The sequence below is a fragment of the Lissotriton helveticus genome, chromosome 1_1, assembly GCF_964261635.1.
Source record: "Lissotriton helveticus chromosome 1_1, aLisHel1.1, whole genome shotgun sequence".
NCBI classification, from domain to species: domain Eukaryota; kingdom Metazoa; phylum Chordata; class Amphibia; order Caudata; family Salamandridae; genus Lissotriton; species Lissotriton helveticus.
This window is the reverse complement of record NC_136057.1, coordinates 624,815,879-624,833,663: the sequence shown is the minus strand read 5'-3', so window position 1 is coordinate 624,833,663 and position 17,785 is coordinate 624,815,879.

Here is a 17,785-nt window from a genome sequence, read left to right as displayed (position 1 = left end):
TCATGGTTCCTCATGCTGTGGATACACTCATGAACCGAACCAAGACGCAACACCTTACCAGTGCTAGATTATCAGGTTATGAACTGACACTGTTAGCATATTCAGATCAAAAGATGCAATGTATTGAATCCAGCAACATTGTTGCCGACTAGCGAAGAGTCGAGTGATTCCGAACCACACGACTGTTGTTTCAGAACTGAGGAAGAAACAAAAGGACGAATCGACTTAAAAGACACTCCGTTGTCAGAACCAGATGGCACGTTGTATGTTGACGGGTCTTGCTTCAAATTGGAGAATGGTGATGTGACTGCTGCTTATGCAGTAACGACTTTGAGTACGATTGTGGAGACTGCAAGAGTGAGTCAGAATTCTGCCCAGGCTGCAGAATTGATCGCGCTAACAAAAGCGTGCGTTTTAGCTAAGGGAAAGAGAGTGAACGTGTTCACAGATAGTCAGTACGCGTTCGGCGTGGCCCATAGTTTTGGCCGTTTGTGGAAAGAGAGAGGTTTCATTACGTCCCATGGGACTAAGATTCAACATGGTCAGCTAGTTAATGACTTGTTGGAATCTCTAACCTTACCGACTGAAGTTGCGATTGTGAAATGCAGTGCTCATAAAGCAATCACGGATGATGTTGGTCATGGGAATGCTTTTGCTGATGAGACTGCAAAACAGACAGCCAGAAATATGATGAGTAGAATGTATGTTGCAACGTCTGCAAGATGGATTTCTGAGTCTGGAATGTGTGAAGACACAGTGGAAAGCGTGAAAGAAATTCAGAAAGAGGCGACTGAGGAGGAAAAACTTGCATGGAAAGAGAGCACGGGTAAATTGGACTCGAGTGGGTGTTGGATTGACTTGTCGGAACAACAGCGTTGGATGTTGCCTGATGCGTATGTGCTTGCAGTAGTGACGATGGCACATGGAACAGCGCACATCAGTTCAAAAGGGATTTGTAAGATGTTGGCTCCGGTCTGGAAGAATGACGGGATTAGTAGATGTGCAGAGAGAGTGGTGAGGAATTGTATGGTATGCTTGATGCATAATCCTGGCAAGGGAATCCCCACACCTGCAGGTCACTTCGCTCCTCCTTCCTGCCCCTTTGAAGTGATCCAGCTAGACTTCATTCACATGGATCGTTGTAATAACCTGAAATACGTCCTAGTGGTAGTTTGTGCTTTCTCCAGATGGATCGAAGCATACCCACTGAAGGACAATACTGCCTTATCCACTGCCAAAATTCTTCTTAAAGAATACTTCCCCAGATACGGAATGCCACGGATTGTATGGTCAGACAACGGAAGTGAGTTCATAGGGAAAGTTATGCAGAGTGTGTGTGCCGGCCTAGGGATTAGACAGAAATTTCATAGTGCGAATCATCCCCAGTCCGCGGGTTTAGTCGAGGGTTACAATGGCACCCTTAAACTGAAACTCGCTAAGATACAAGCATCCACGGGTTTGTCCTGGCCAGACGCATTGCCTTTGGCTTTGCTATCAACAAGAGCAACTGTACATTCTAGAGTAGGGCTTAGTCCCTACGAAATAGTTTTCGGTCGTCCTGCAAATGTTTGGGGGGTACCTAGACCGAAAGAATTTAAGCAGCTGGAATACCCAATGTTAATTGATTACCTTTTCGACTTGACTGCTAAATTGAGTCTTATTCACCAACAGGTTTTCGACGCATTGCCAAAGCCATCGGAGAGTCCAGGCCATCAGCTGAAACCGGGTGATCAGGTGGTCATCCGAAATTTTGCAAGAACGAAAAATCTTCAGCCCAGATTTATTGGCCCGTTCCAAGTCCTGCTAGCAACGAGAACTGCTATTCGTGTGGCCGGAAGAAGAAATTGGATCCATACGACTCATGCTAAACGTGTGCCTCTGCCACTTCCTTACGACAACTGGGTAAAGAAAGGAATCGGTGCCTCTGAAACGGAACAAATCCCCAGGTTCATACCTTTCAGCGATGCAGAACTGATCACGGATTCACCAAATTCTGACTCTCCTCCTGAAACTGCTCTTTTGAACCCTGAACATTTGTCATCTGTACCAAAAGAACATTTGTCATCTGCGAACGTGAACATTGCAACGTCAGCTGAAAATACATTGTTCCCAGATCAGACAGCTCCTGCAAAACTGAGATACAACTTACGTTCTTGCAATATGGACAAATAAAGCAGGAAACTGCCTATTTTCAGATTTGAATTTGCTATACATTGCCTCCAGCCAGGAAGTTTGCTAATACTATGTATTGTTTCTTTTTGTTTTAAAATTGCCTTGCCGTCTGGGTAGCCGTAGGGTCGTGGCTGTGTGCCTAGTTGAATCTGCGGGGGTCCGACACAAGGTCGATCTTTCTGTTAGTTCTGGGAACTCCCAGGGCTGATAGAGGCATTTTCATCTACGTACACATCATCAGTGGTCGCGAACGGTCGTAGAAGATGGAGCTTCCTGAGCTACAACGAGAAAATGTAATTTATGTTCGCAGAAATAGACTGAACAGAATACTACACAGCAAATGCTTTCTAATGCAATGTGCAGTTACATTTTTAATTGTTTTAATAACGTTGGTGGGTGGAATCGTCTTTGGTGTACATTTGATTTTTATGCCAGTAACTACAGTACCTTCCCTTGATCCTACTACTTCTACGGTTTCTTCTATGCATTCTTTCCACTCATTTCCTGAACACGAACAAGCTCGACGCTCAGAATTTATTAACAATACATTTGTACAGCTCTTGCATCAACACCAACTGATAGTTAATACTACAGACTGCTGGGTGTGTGGCTTGATACCTCACACTATGGATAAAGGCATTCCCTATTTAGTCTTGCCTTTCAGCTATAATGGATCATTTCAGGCTTTTCAGACCATTTTTTCATATGCCCTTGAGACCTATCCTCCGCGTCCACCACGGTCCACTAAATACAACTCAGCCAACAAAGCTTTAGTCCAGGGAATTATTGATATGATTAAAGACGTCAATAATACTCCATCTTATCCTAGAGATGAATTACTGGTGTATTTGAGTTGGAACTCTACAGAGTATCGCCTTGGTTTGGGAGAAAGCAAGCGTAAAAGCTCCACTTCAGTTTGGGTCGTGCCTCACCGAGGTCAGGTCTGTTTGCAAGGAAATGGGAGAAATCCGAGAGCTCAGCTAGGGAGCAGTGAGTGCGTTGAGACTTACGTATTTCCGTCTGACTCCTCCCCTGCCTTTCTGACTGCTAGGGGTACCTACTTCATTTGTCAGGACAGAGCATATACATGGCTGCCTGCTGACTTTTCAGGTTCATGTTATATTGCTCGATTGTTACCTCCGACATACACTGCTTCTTCAGATTATCACAAAACCAGAGTAGCAAGAGGTGTCTTCAGCAAGGAAGATACCGCTGGTCAAGAAGCTGGAGACTTTTTCAAAGGTTTCCTTCCGTTTTGGGGGCCTATGGCTAATAGTAGAAGTATACGTCAACTAAACACGAGTAGTTGAATCTACTATTACAGAAACTGCTGGTGCCCTTAGTAACTTAACAGCTGAGCTTCAAGCGGATCGTCTCATGACGTTGCAGAACCGTATGGTTCTAGACGTAATACTTGCAGATCGAGGTGGGGTATGCAGAATGATCCAATCGAGCTGCTGTGTCTTTATTCCAAATAATGCTCCAACAGTCTATGAAGCGATCTCTAAGCTACATAAGATTTCCGACTCTATACACGTAGATAAGGGAAACTGGTCCTTCATGGAGTGGTTTTGGACTCTGGTATCAGAGTGGGGATGGAAGGTTCTGATGGTCATTGGTGTCATCCTAGTATGTCTGTTCTCGTGCTGTCTTATTATCCAATGTGGTCCCGCTCTGTGTAGCCTCTGTGCTGCAACCTGTTTCAGAAAACCACCTACATTAGGAGAAAAGACACGAGACAGGATGATGATACAACAACATGTCACTGACCTAATGAGCATAGAATTAGACTCTGACTCTGATATAGACTGAGTAATTGCCTATGTAAGGGCAAAAGGAGGGTCTGAGGTTCCGTGACGATTTTACTCGTGTTTATAACATTGTCGTAAATACATAATTTTGGTATCAGTGAACCGCAAATGATCCATTTAGTACATCCTGGTGTTTTCGCTATGCTACGAGCAAGAGCACTCCAGTTACAAACACATTTCTGTTCTACCCGTGGCATCCATTTTAGAACACGGAAGCCATTTTGTATTCCTTGCCCTCACATAGTCAATGGACAAGCAATGTCTTCTTCTTATTTAAGGACACGTAGGCCTTAACCGGCGATTCACCTTGCTAGTGACACGTGCACCTTAGGCCAGCAACGCTGTAGCAGCATGACTCGGCAAGAACTGCCTCCCCAGCCTGAGGCCAGTCCTGCTATACTGGTTCTTGTGTTCGTTGGCCTGATCATGATTAGGCGGCCGAAACTGGTAACCGTGCCCATTTACGACCCACAAACATTTCTTATCCTGTCTTTCTTTCTTCTACACCTGGCTCTGCTCCTTTCCTTCTGGGCCTTTATTAGGGGGAGGTAACGAAATTTACGATGAGGCGGTCCGGGTCTTGAATGAAGAATTGACATGGGATTATGATGGACTAGTGGGAACCCCTCATTCGTAATGTTTTGACATCAGATACTGTTGACGATTCCTGTGCAACGCCAAATATTTATTGTTTAAGACACGAATGTTTAGAACTGTGGTAACATGTAAAGAATTTGCCTGAAGCCCAATATTTAGTATATAAGGAGCAATCCTCTTTGTACAAATCGAACAGGCTCCTAGATACTGCCCATGTGTAGTTTCTGTGACTTCTGTGTCCCTGCAGTAATAAACCTTTGGTCTTTGACGCCACCATCGAGAAGCCCGTGTTTCTGTTTGTTTGTGTACCAAGACAGGTTGAACTCCGGGGTCTTCGGGTGTTGTCCCTGACACCTCTGGACGGAACTAAAAAAGTCCAGAACTCCACCTAGAAGGCCGTATCGATGTCAGAAGGTCTATATATATCCAAGAAAAGAAAGAAAAAACCGAAAAATCTCATCACTATCTGCGATTCCGGTAATATTCAGGCAAAAGGTCACCAAATGAGACTGAAAGCCACTAATTGCACGCCGGCTTACCGCTCAGCTGGTGATAATTCCGACCCAGCCGGGCCCGTGACTAATACTGCTGGCGGTGGTTCGTCCAGCAGCGATCAATATTTCTGTATCTATAATCAAGTGAAATAATTTATGTTTTATTCATAGTAGGGAAAATTGTCAATTTTTGTAACTCAGATGTCAACTGCATTCTCACTGGAGTCCTGGTATTTGTTATTCGAGATTTGATCCTTTATTACTACTTCAAAACATTTTATCCTACGCACTATCACCGTCTAGCGTAGTACGCAAAATTCACCTATTGTTAATCCACTTACATGTGTGAAGATTAATATACAAAATAATGTACTCGGAGGTGACCCGATATAGTTGTTCTGGTTTGCGGTTGTCGATATCAAATGATATTACTGTTAAAGGAATAACAATAACAGATATGTTACTATCTCACACAAGTCATCAAACCGTTATTCATCGTTATGCCAGTGTAGATACAAGATTTACCTATTTCTTTTACTCCACGGATACCTGTTGCGGTTCCAAAATTGTGGTGTGTTTCATGCTAGAGGGGAACGAGTAATGAGATTCTTAGTTTCAAAATTACACCTCGTATCTTTGAATCCGAAGACCATCGCGCCCCTGACTCACCCGTGTTTGGCGTCCTCTGCGGGTGTGGCGGGTTCACCTCCTTCGCGCTCAGTTCCTGTTTGGACACGTGATTGAGTGCGAAGCGACGTATATGGGTACTTCCATATGACGTAGTTCAAAGACTAGAGCGCGTTCGGTGCTAGTATAAACTGGCAGTGCACCCAACTTCAACTGTTTAAAAACCTTCCTGTTGTTTACAGCCGTCTTCAGCCCGGCTTGCTTCAATCCAGTGGCAAAGTGAGCAAGGGACTCACGTCTGAGCATACCCTGCCACACTTATGGCGGCCAAAGCGGTACAAAAGGGGGTGGTGATGGACGGAGGATCTGAACCAATCAAACACTCACACCCAGTCCAAAGATCTGGGTTTGATCCATCACTGTTCTTTAGCCCACTCTGCCACCCCAGTTCAGACATGGCTATATGTAAATCAGTCTGACCCTGTGCCTCATGGGAACAGTCCAGCCCGAACTGCCAAGCCATGCCTTCCCTGGACCGGAAACAAGCTACCGAGGACCGGCTTCTGGCATTACAGCTGTCTTCAACCCGGCTTGCTTGAATCCAGTGGCAAAGTGAGCAAGGGACTCACGTCTGAGCATACCCTGCCACACTTATGGCGGCCAAAGCGGTACAAAAGGTGGTGGTGATGGACGGAGCATCTGAACCAATCAAACACTCACATCCAGTCAAAAGATCTGGGTTTGATCCATCACCGTTCTTTAGCCCACTCTGCCACCCCAGTTCAGACATGGCTATATGCAAATCAGTCCGACCCTGTGCCTCATTGGAACATTCCAGCCCGAACTGCCAAGCCATGCCTTCCCTGGACCGGAAACAAGCTTCCGAGGACTGGTTTCTGGCATTACAGCCGTCTTCAGCCCGGCTTGCTTGTATCCAGTGGCAAAGTGAGCAAGGGACTCACGTCTGAGCATACCCTGCCACACTTATGGCGGCCAAAGCGGTACAAAAGAGGGTGGTGATAGAAGGAGCATCTGAACCAATCAAACACTCACACCAAGTCAAAAGATCTGGGTTTAATCCATCACCTTTCTTTAGCCCACTCTGCCATACCAGTTCAGACATGGCTATATGCAAATCAGTCTGACCCTGTGCCCCCATGGGAACAGTCCAGCCCGAACTGCCAAGCCATGCCTTCCCTGGACCGGAAACAAGCTTCCGAGGACCGGTTTCTGGCATTACAGCCGTCTTCAGCCCGGCTTGCTTGAATCCAGTGGCAAAGTGAGCAAGGGACTCACGTCGGAGCATACCCTGCCACACTTATGGCGACCAAAGCGGTAAAAAAGAGGGTGGTGATGGACGGAGCATCTGAACCAATCAACCAGTCTCACCCAGTCAAAAGATCTGGGTTTGATCTATCACCGTTCTTTAGCCCACTCTGCCACCCCAGTTCAGACATGGCTATATGCAAATCAGTCCGACCCTGAGCCTCATGGGAACAGTCCAGCCCGAACTGCCAAGCCATGCCTTCCTTGGACCGGAAACAAGCTTCTGAGGACCGGTTTCTGGCATTACAGCCGTCTTCAGCCCGGCTTACTTGAATCCAGTGGCAAAGTGAGCAAGGGATTCACGTCTGAGCATACCCTGCCACACTTATGGCAGCCAAAGCGGTACAAAAGGGGGTGGTGATGGACGGAGCATACGAACCAATCAAACACTCACACCCATTCAAAAGATCTGGGTTTGATCCATCACCGTTCTTTAGCCCACTCTGCCACCCCAGTTCAGACATGGCTATATGCAAATCAGTCTGACCCTGTGCCTCATGGGAACAGTCCAGCCCGAACTGCCAAGCCATGCCTTACCTGGACCGGAAACAAGCTTCAGAGGACCGGTTTCTGGCATTACAGCCGTCTTCAGCCCGGCTTGCTTGAATCCAGTGGCAAAGTGAGCAAAGGACTCACGTCTGAGCATACCCTGCCACACTTATGGCGGCCAAAGCGATACAAAAGGGGGTGGTGATGGACGGAGCATCTGAACCAATCAAACACTCACACCCAGTCAAAAGATCTGGGTTTGAGCCATGCCGTTCTTTAGCCCACTCTGCCACCCCAGTTGAGACATGGCTATATGCAAATCAGTCTGACCTTGTGCCTCATGGGAACAGTCCAGCCTGAACTGCCAAGCCATGCCTTCCTTGGACTGGAAACAAGCCTTCGAGGACCGGTTTCTGGCATTCCAGCAGTCTTCAGCCCGGTTTGCTTGAATCCAGTGTCAAAGTGAGCAAGGGACTCACGTCTGAGCATACCCTGCCACACTTATGGGGGCCAAAGCGGTACAAAAGGGGGTGGTGATGGACGGAGCATCTGAACCAATCAAACACTCTCACCCAGTCAAAAGATCTGGGTTTGATCCATCACCGTACTTTAGCCCACTCTGCCACCCCAGTTCAGACATGGCTATATGCAAATCAGTCTGACCCTGTACCTCATGGGAACAGTCCAGCCCGAACTGCCAAGCCATGCCTTCCCTGGACCGGAAACAAGCTTCGGAGGACCGGTTTCTGGCATTACAGCTGTCTTCAGCCCGGCTTGCTTGAATCCAGTGGCAAAGTGAGCAAGGGACTCACGTCTGAGCATACCCTGCCACACTTATGGTGGCCAAGGCGGTACAAAAGGGGGTGGTGATGGACGGAGCATCTGAACCAATCAAACACTCACATCCAGTCAAAAGATCTGGGTTTGATCCATCACCGTTCTTTAGCCCACTCTGCCACCCCAGTTCAGACATGGCTATATGCAAATCAGTCTGACCCTGTGCCTCATGGGAACAGTCCAGCCCGAACTGCCAAGCCATGCCTTCCCTGGACCGGAAACAAGCTTCCGAGGATCGGTTTCTGGCTATACAACCGTCTTCAGCCCGGCTTGCTTGAATCCAGTGGCAAAGTGAGCAAGTGACTCATGTCTGAGCATACCCTGCCACACTTATGGCGGCAAAAGCGGTACAAAAGGGGGTGGTGATGGACGGAGCATCTGAACCAATCAAACACTCACACCCTGTCAAAAGATCTGGGTTTGATCCATCACCGTTCTTTAGCCCACTCTGTCACCCCAGTTCAGACATGGCTATATGCAAATCAGTCTGACCCTTTGCCTCATGGGAACAGTCCAGCCCGAACTGCCAAGCCATGCCTTACCTGGACCGGAAACAAGCTTCCGAGGACCGGTTTCTGGCATTACAGCCGCCTTCAGCCTGGCTTGCTTGAATCCAGTGGCAAAGTGAGCAAGGGACTCACGTCTGAGCATACCCTGCCACACTTATGGCGGCTAAAGCGGTACAAAAGGGGGTGGTGATGGACGGAGCATCTGAACCAATCAAACACTCACACCCAGTCAAAAGATCTGGGTTTGATGCATCACCGTTCTTTAGCCCACTCTGCCACCCCAGTTCAGGCATAGCTATATACAAATCAGTCTGACCCTGTGCCTCATGGGACCAGTCCAGCCCGAACTTCCAAGCCATGCCTTCCCTGGACCGGAAACAAGCTTCCGAGGACCGGTTTCTGGCAATTACAGCTGTCTTCAGCCCGGCTTGCTTGAATCCAGTGGCAAAGTGAGCAAGGGACTCACGTCTGAGCATGCCCTGCCACACTTATGGCGGCCAAAGCGGTACAAAAGAGGGTTGTGATGGACGGAGCATCTGAACCAATCAAACACTCACACCCAGTCAAAAGATCTGGGTTTGATCCATCACCGTTCTTTAGCCCACTCTGCCACCCCAGTTCAGACATGGCTATATGCAAATCAGTCTGACCCTGTGCCTCATGGGAACAGTCCAGCCCGAACTGCCAAGTCATGCCTTCCCTGGACCGGAAACAAGCTTCCGAGGACCGGTTTCTGGCATTACAGCCGTCTTCAGCCCGGCTTGCTTGAATCCAGTGGCAAAGTGAGCAAGGGACTCACGTCTGAGCATACCCTGCCACACTTATGGCGGCCAAAGCGGTACAAAAGGTGGTGGTGATGGACGGAGCATCTGAACCAATCAAACACTCACACCCAGTCAAAAGATCTGGGTTTGAACCATCACCGTTCTTTAGCCCACTCTGCCACCCCAGTTCAGACATGGCTATATGCAAATCAGTCTGACCCTGTGCCTGATGGGAACAGTCCAGCCCGAACTGCCAAGCCATGCCTTCCCTGGACCGAAAACAAGCTTCCGAGGACCGGTTTCTGGCATTACAGCCGTCTTCAGCCCGGCTTGCTTCAATCCAGTGGCAAAGTGAGCAAGGGACTCACTTCTGAGCATTCCCTGCCACACTTATGGCGGCCTAAGCGGTACAAAACGGGGTGGTGATGGACGGAGCATCTGAACCAATCAAATACTCACACCCAGTCAAAATATCTGGGTTGGATCCATCACCGTTCTTTAGCCCACTCTGCCACCCCAGTTGAGACATGGCTATATGCAAATCAGTCTGACCCTGTGCCTCATGGGAACAGTCCAGCCCGAACTGCTAAAGCCATGCCTTCCCTGGACCGGAAACAAGCTTCGGAGGACCGGTTTCTGGCATTACAGCCGTCTTCAGACCGGCTTGCTTGAATCCAGTGGCAAAGTGAGCAAGGGACTCACGTCTGAGCATACCCTGCCACACTTATGGCGGCCAAAGCGGTACAAAAGGGGGTGGTGATGGACGGAGGATCTGAACCAATCAAACACTCACACCGAGTCCAAAGATCTGGGTTTGATCCATCACCGTTCTTGAGCCCACTCTGCCACCCCAGTTCAGACATGGCTATATGCAAATCAGTCTGACCCTGTGCCTCATGGGAACAGTCCAGCCCGAACTGCCAAGCCATGCCTTCCCTGGACCGGAAACAAGCTTCCGAGGACCGGTTTCTGGCATTACAGCCGCCTTCAGCCTGGCTTGCTTGAATCCAGTGGCAAAGTGAGCAAGGGACTCACGTCTGAGCATACCCTGCCACACTTATGGCGGCTAAAGCGGTACAAAAGGGGGTGGTGATGGACGGAGCATCTGAACCAATCAAACACTCACACCCAGTCAAAAGATCTGGGTTTGATGCATCACCGTTCTTTAGCCCACTCTGCCACCCCAGTTCAGGCATAGCTATATACAAATCAGTCTGACCCTGTGCCTCATGGGACCAGTCCAGCCCGAACTTCCAAGCCATGCCTTCCCTGGACCGGAAACAAGCTTCCGAGGACCGGTTTCTGGCAATTACAGCTGTCTTCAGCCCGGCTTGCTTGAATCCAGTGGCAAAGTGAGCAAGGGACTCACGTCTGAGCATGCCCTGCCACACTTATGGCGGCCAAAGCGGTACAAAAGAGGGTTGTGATGGACGGAGCATCTGAACCAATCAAACACTCACACCCAGTCAAAAGATCTGGGTTTGATCCATCACCGTTCTTTAGCCCACTCTGCCACCCCAGTTCAGACATGGCTATATGCAAATCAGTCTGACCCTGTGCCTCATGGGAACAGTCCAGCCCGAACTGCCAAGTCATGCCTTCCCTGGACCGAAAACAAGCTTCCGAGGACCGGTTTCTGGCATTACAGCCGTCTTCAGCCCGGCTTGCTTCAATCCAGTGGCAAAGTGAGCAAGGGACTCACTTCTGAGCATTCCCTGCCACACTTATGGCGGCCTAAGCGGTACAAAACGGGGTGGTGATGGACGGAGCATCTGAACCAATCAAATACTCACACCCAGTCAAAATATCTGGGTTGGATCCATCACCGTTCTTTAGCCCACTCTGCCACCCCAGTTGAGACATGGCTATATGCAAATCAGTCTGACCCTGTGCCTCATGGGAACAGTCCAGCCCGAACTGCTAAAGCCATGCCTTCCCTGGACCGGAAACAAGCTTCGGAGGACCGGTTTCTGGCATTACAGCCGTCTTCAGCCCGGCTTGCTTGAATCCAGTGGCAAAGTGAGCAAGGGACTCACGTCTGAGCATACCCTGCCACACTTATGGCGGCCAAAGCGGTACAAAAGGGGGTGGTGATGGACGGAGCATCTGAACCAATCAAACACTCACACCCAGTCCAAAGATCTGGGTTTGATCCATCACCGTTCTTTAGCCCACTCTGCCACCCCAGTTCAGACATGGCTATATGCAAATCAGTCTGACCCTGTGCCGCATGGGAACAGTCCAGCCCGAACTGCCAAGCCATGCCTTCCCTGGACCGAAAACAAGCTTCCGAGGACTGGTTTCTGGCATTACAGCCGTCTTCAGCGCGGCTTGCTTGTATCCAGTGGCAAAGTGAGCAAGGGACTCACGTCTGAGCATACCCTGCCACACTTATGGCAGCCAAAGCGGTACAAAAGGGGGTGGTGATGGACGGAGCATCTGAACCAATCAAACACTCACACCCAGTCCAAAGATCTGGGTTTGATCCATCACCGTGCTTTAGCCCACTCTGCCACCCCAGTTCAGACATGGCTATATGCAAATCAGTCTGACCCTGTGCCGCATGGGAACAGTCCAGCCCGAACTGCCAAGCCATGCCTTCCCTGGACCGGAAACAAGCTTCCGAGGACCGGTTTCTGGCATTACAGCCGTCTTCAGCCCGGCTTGCTTGAATCCAGTGGCAAAGTGAGTAAGGGACTCACGTCTGAGTATACCCTGCCACACTTATGGCGGCCAAAGCGGTACAAAAGGGGGTGGTGATGGACGGAGCATTTGAACCAATCAAACACTCACACCCAGTCAAAAGATCTGGGTTTGATCCATCACCGTTCTTTAGCACACTCTGCCACCCCAGTTCAGACATGGCTGTATGCAAATCAGTCTGACCCTGTGCCTCATGGGAACAGTCCAGCCTGAACTGCCAAGCCATGCCTTCCCTGGACCGGAAACAAGCTTCCGAGGACCGGTTTCTGGCATTACAGCCATCTTCAGCCCGGCTTGCTGGAATCCAGTGGCAAAGTGAGCAACAGACTCACGTCTGAGCACACCCTGCAACACTTATGGCGGCCAAAGCGGTTCAAAAGGTAGTGGTGATGGACGGAGCATCTGAACCAATCAAACACTCACACCCAGTCAAAAGATCTGGGTTTGAACCATCACTGTTCTTTAGCCCACTCTGCCACCCCAGTTCAGACATGGCTATATGCAAATCAGTCTGACCCTGTGCCTGATGGGAACAGTCCAGCCCGAACTGCCAAGCCATGCCTTCCCTGGACCGAAAACAAGCTTCCGAGGACCGGTTACTGGCATTACAGCCGTCTTCAGCCCGGCTTGCTTCAATCCAGTGGCAAAGTGAGCAAGGGACTCACTTCTGAGCATACCCTGCCACACTTATGGCGGCCTAAGCGGTACAAAAGGGGGTGGTGATGGACGGTGCATCTGAACCAATCAAATACTCACACCCAGTCAAAAGATCTGGGTTGGATCCATCACCGTTCTTTAGACCACTCTGCCACCCCAGTTGAGACATGGCTATATGCAAATCAGTCTGACCCTGTGCCTCATGGGAACAGTCCAGCCCAAACTGCTAAAGCCATGCCTTCCCTGGACCGGAAACAAGCTTCCGAGGACCGGTTTCTGGCATTACAGCTGTCTTCAACCCGGCTTGCTTGAATCCAGTGGCAAAGTGAGCAAGGGACTCACGTCTGAGCATACCCTGCCACACTTATGGCGGCCAAAGCGGTACAAAAGAGGGTTGTGATGGACGGTGCATCTGAACCAATCAAACACTCACACCCAGTCAAAAGATCTGGGTTTGATCCATCACCGTTCTTTAGCCCACTCTGCCACCCCAGTTCAGACATGGCTATATGCAAATCAGTCTGACCCTGTGCCTCATGGGAACAGTCCAGCCCGAACTGCCAAGTCATGCCTTCCCTGGACCGGAAACAAGCTTCCGAGGACCGGTTTCTGGCATTACAGCCGTCTTCAGCCCGGCTTGCTTGAATCCAGTGGCAAAGTGAGCAAGGGACTCACGTCTGAGCATACCCTGCCACACTTATGGCGGCCAAAGCGGTACAAAAGGTGGTAGTGATGGAAGGAGCATCTGACCAATCTAACACTCACACCCAGTCAAAAGATCTGGGTTTGATCCATCACCATTCTTTAGCCCACTCTGCCACCCCAGTTCAGACATGGAAATGTGCAAATCAGTCTGACCCTGTGCCTCATTGGAACATTCCAGCCCGAACTGCCAAGCCATGCCTTCCCTGGACCGGAAACAAGCTTCCGAGGACTGGTTTCTGGCATTACAGCCGTCTTCAGCCCGGCTTGCTTGTATCCAGTGGCAAAGTGAGCAAGGGACTCACGTCTGAGCATACCCTGCCACACTTATGGCGGCCAAAGCGGTACAAAAGAGGGTGGTGATAGAAGGAGCATCTGAACCAATCAAACACTCACACCAAGTCAAAAGATCTGGGTTTAATCCATCACCTTTCTTTAGCCCACTCTGCCATACCAGTTCAGACATGGCTATATGCAAATCAGTCTGACCCTGTGCCTCATGGGAACAGTCCAGCCCGAACTGCCAAGCCATGCCTTCCCTGGACCGGAAACAAGCTTCCGAGGACCGGTTTCTGGCATTACAGCCGTCTTCAGCCCGGCTTGCTTGAATCCAGTGGCAAAGTGAGCAAGGGACTCACGTCGGAGCATACCCTGCCACACTTATGGCGACCAAAGCGGTAAAAAAGAGGGTGGTGATGGACGGAGCATCTGAACCAATCAACCAGTCTCACCCAGTCAAAAGATCTGGGTTTGATCTATCACCGTTCTTTAGCCCACTCTGCCACCCCAGTTCAGACATGGCTATATGCAAATCAGTCCGACCCTGAGCCTCATGGGAACAGTCCAGCCCGAACTGCCAAGCCATGCCTTCCTTGGACCGGAAACAAGCTTCTGAGGACCGGTTTCTGGCATTACAGCCGTCTTCAGCCCGGCTTACTTGAATCCAGTGGCAAAGTGAGCAAGGGATTCACGTCTGAGCATACCCTGCCACACTTATGGCAGCCAAAGCGGTACAAAAGGGGGTGGTGATGGACGGAGCATACGAACCAATCAAACACTCACACCCAGTCAAAAGATCTGGGTTTGATCCATCACCGTTCTTTAGCCCACTCTGCCACCCCAGTTCAGACATGGCTATATGCAAATCAGTCTGACCCTGTGCCTCATGGGAACAGTCCAGCCCGAACTGCCAAGCCATGCCTTACCTGGACCGGAAACAAGCTTCAGAGGACCGGTTTCTGGCATTACTGCCGTCTTCAGCCCGGCTTGCTTGAATCCAGTGGCAAAGTGAGCAAAGGACTCACGTCTGAGCATACCCTGCCACACTTATGGCGGCCAAAGCGATACAAAAGGGGGTGGTGATGGACGGAGCATCTGAACCAATCAAACACTCACACCCAGTCAAAAGATCTGGGTTTGAGCAATGCCGTTCTTTAGCCCACTCTGCCACCCCAGTTGAGACATGGCTATATGCAAATCAGTCTGACCTTGTGCCTCATGGGAACAGTCCAGCCTGAACTGCCAAGCCATGCCTTCCTTGGACTGGAAACAAGCCTTCGAGGACCGGTTTCTGGCATTCCAGCTGTCTTCAGCCCGGTTTGCTTGAATCCAGTGTCAAAGTGAGCAAGGGACTCATGTCTGAGCATACCCTGCCACACTTATGGGGGCCAAAGCGGTACAAAAGGGGGTGGTGATGGACGGAGCATCTGAACCAATCAAACACTCTCACCCAGTCAAAAGATCTGGGTTTGATCCATCACCGTACTTTAGCCCACTCTGCCACCCCAGTTCAGACATGGCTATATGCAAATCAGTCTGACCCTGTACCTCATGGGAACAGTCCAGCCCGAACTGCCAAGCCATGCCTTCCCTGGACCGGAAACAAGCTTCGGAGGACCGGTTTCTGGCATTACAGCTGTCTTCAGCCCGGCTTGCTTGAATCCAGTGGCAAAGTGAGCAAGGGACTCACGTCTGAGCATACCCTGCCACACTTATGGTGGCCAAAGCGGTACAAAAGAGGGTGGTGATGGACGGAGCATCTGAACCAATCAAACACTCACATCCAGTCAAAAGATCTGGGTTTGATCCATCACCGTTCTTTAGCCCACTCTGCCACCCCAGTTCAGACATGGCTATATGCAAATCAGTCTGACCCTGTGCCTCATGGGAACAGTCCAGCCCGAACTGCCAAGCCATGCCTTCCCTGGACCGGAAACAAGCTTCCGAGGATCGGTTTCTGGCTATACAACCGTCTTCAGCCCGGCTTGCTTGAATCCAGTGGCAAAGTGAGCAAGTGACTCATGTCTGAGCATACCCTGCCACACTTATGGCGGCAAAAGCGGTACAAAAGGGGGTGGTGATGGATGGAGCATCTGAACCAATCAAACACTCAAACCCTGTCAAAAGATCTGGGTTTGATCCATCACCGTTCTTTAGCCCACTCTGCCACCCCAGTTCAGACATGGCTATATGCAAATCAGTCTGACCCTTTGCCTCATGGGAACAGTCCAGCCCGAACTGCCAAGCCATGCCTTACCTGGACCGGAAACAAGCTTCCGAGGACCGGTTTCTGGCATTACAGCCGCCTTCAGCCTGGCTTGCTTGAATCCAGTGGCAAAGTGAGCAAGGGACTCACGTCTGAGCATACCCTGCCACACTTATGGCGGCTAAAGCGGTACAAAAGGGGGCGGTGATGGACGGAGCATCTGAACCAATCAAACACTCACACCCAGTCAAAAGATCTGGGTTTGATGCATCACCGTTCTTTAGCCCACTCTGCCACCCCAGTTCAGGCATAGCTATATACAAATCAGTCTGACCCTGTGCCTCATGGGACCAGTCCAGCCCGAACTTCCAAGCCATGCCTTCCCTGGACCGGAAACAAGCTTCCGAGGACCGGTTTCTGGCATTACAGCTGTCTTCAGCCCGGCTTGCTTGAATCCAGTGGCAAAGTGAGCAAGGGACTCACGTCTGAGCATGCCCTGCCACACTTATGGCAGCCAAAGCGGTACAAAAGAGGGTTGTGATGGACGGAGCATCTGAACCAATCAAACACTCACACCCAGTCAAAAGATCTGGGTTTGATCCATCACCGTTCTTTAGCCCACTCTGCCACCCCAGTTCAGACATGGCTTGTTAGACGGGGACCCTGAGGGTCGGCCGGATACCGAGGGAGAGATCCCCGAGGGGGACCGTCTCCGGCGATCGTACAGACAAGTACCCTCCCTCCCCACAAACAGGCACCACACCAAGTCGAGTTCAAGGCTTTATATAAGGTTCTTAAGGCAAGGATATCAGCGATACAGGATAACTTGGACCCGGGGGTCCTCTCACTTCTAGTCTCTGTCGGGAAAGGGGGTAGCGGGACAGTCTTAGTACCGGATCGGTACAGGTGGTGGTAAAAGGCGAGCTCACAATCCTCGAGCTGGAGGGTCTGTGGATCGGGCCGCGGCAGCGCCAGCAGGCCAAGGTGATAGTCTCATAAAGCAGAGGGCCGCGGCAGCGCCAGCAGGCCAAGTCGATGGTTTCACGAGGCAGAGGGCTGCGGCAGCGCCAGCAGGCCAAGATGGTTTCACGAGGCAGAGGGCCGCGGCAGCGCCAGCAGGCCAAGACGACGGTTTCACGAGGCAGAGGGCCGCGGCAGCGCCAGCAGGCCAAGACGATGGTTTCACGAGGCAGAGGGCCGCGGCAGCGCCAGCAGGCCAAGACGATGGTTTCACGAGGCAGAGGGCCGCGGCAGCGCCAGCAGGCCAAGTCACGGATGAGTTCTTCTCGGGTCTCTCGACTCCAGGATACAACTGCCTTCCTGGTCTGGTCCTGCCCCAGTTATAGGTCTGGTCCCCTTTGATGTCCGGACCCTCGCGCCTGGGGGCCGGGAGGTCCGGGATGAGGGAGTCCAGACACCCAGCAGGGGGGTGGAGCCAGCGCCCAGGCGGCCTGGGGTGATCGACACCTGGCGGAGGAGAGCCGTTGACGATTCCTTCTCCCATTGACTCGCCAAGTGGTCACTCTGCCTCCTGGGGGGAGGTTGGTGCCTCGATGTCGGGCCCGGCCGGGCCCAGGGTGAGGGTCGAGTTGAGGCCACGCGGCCTCGTGCT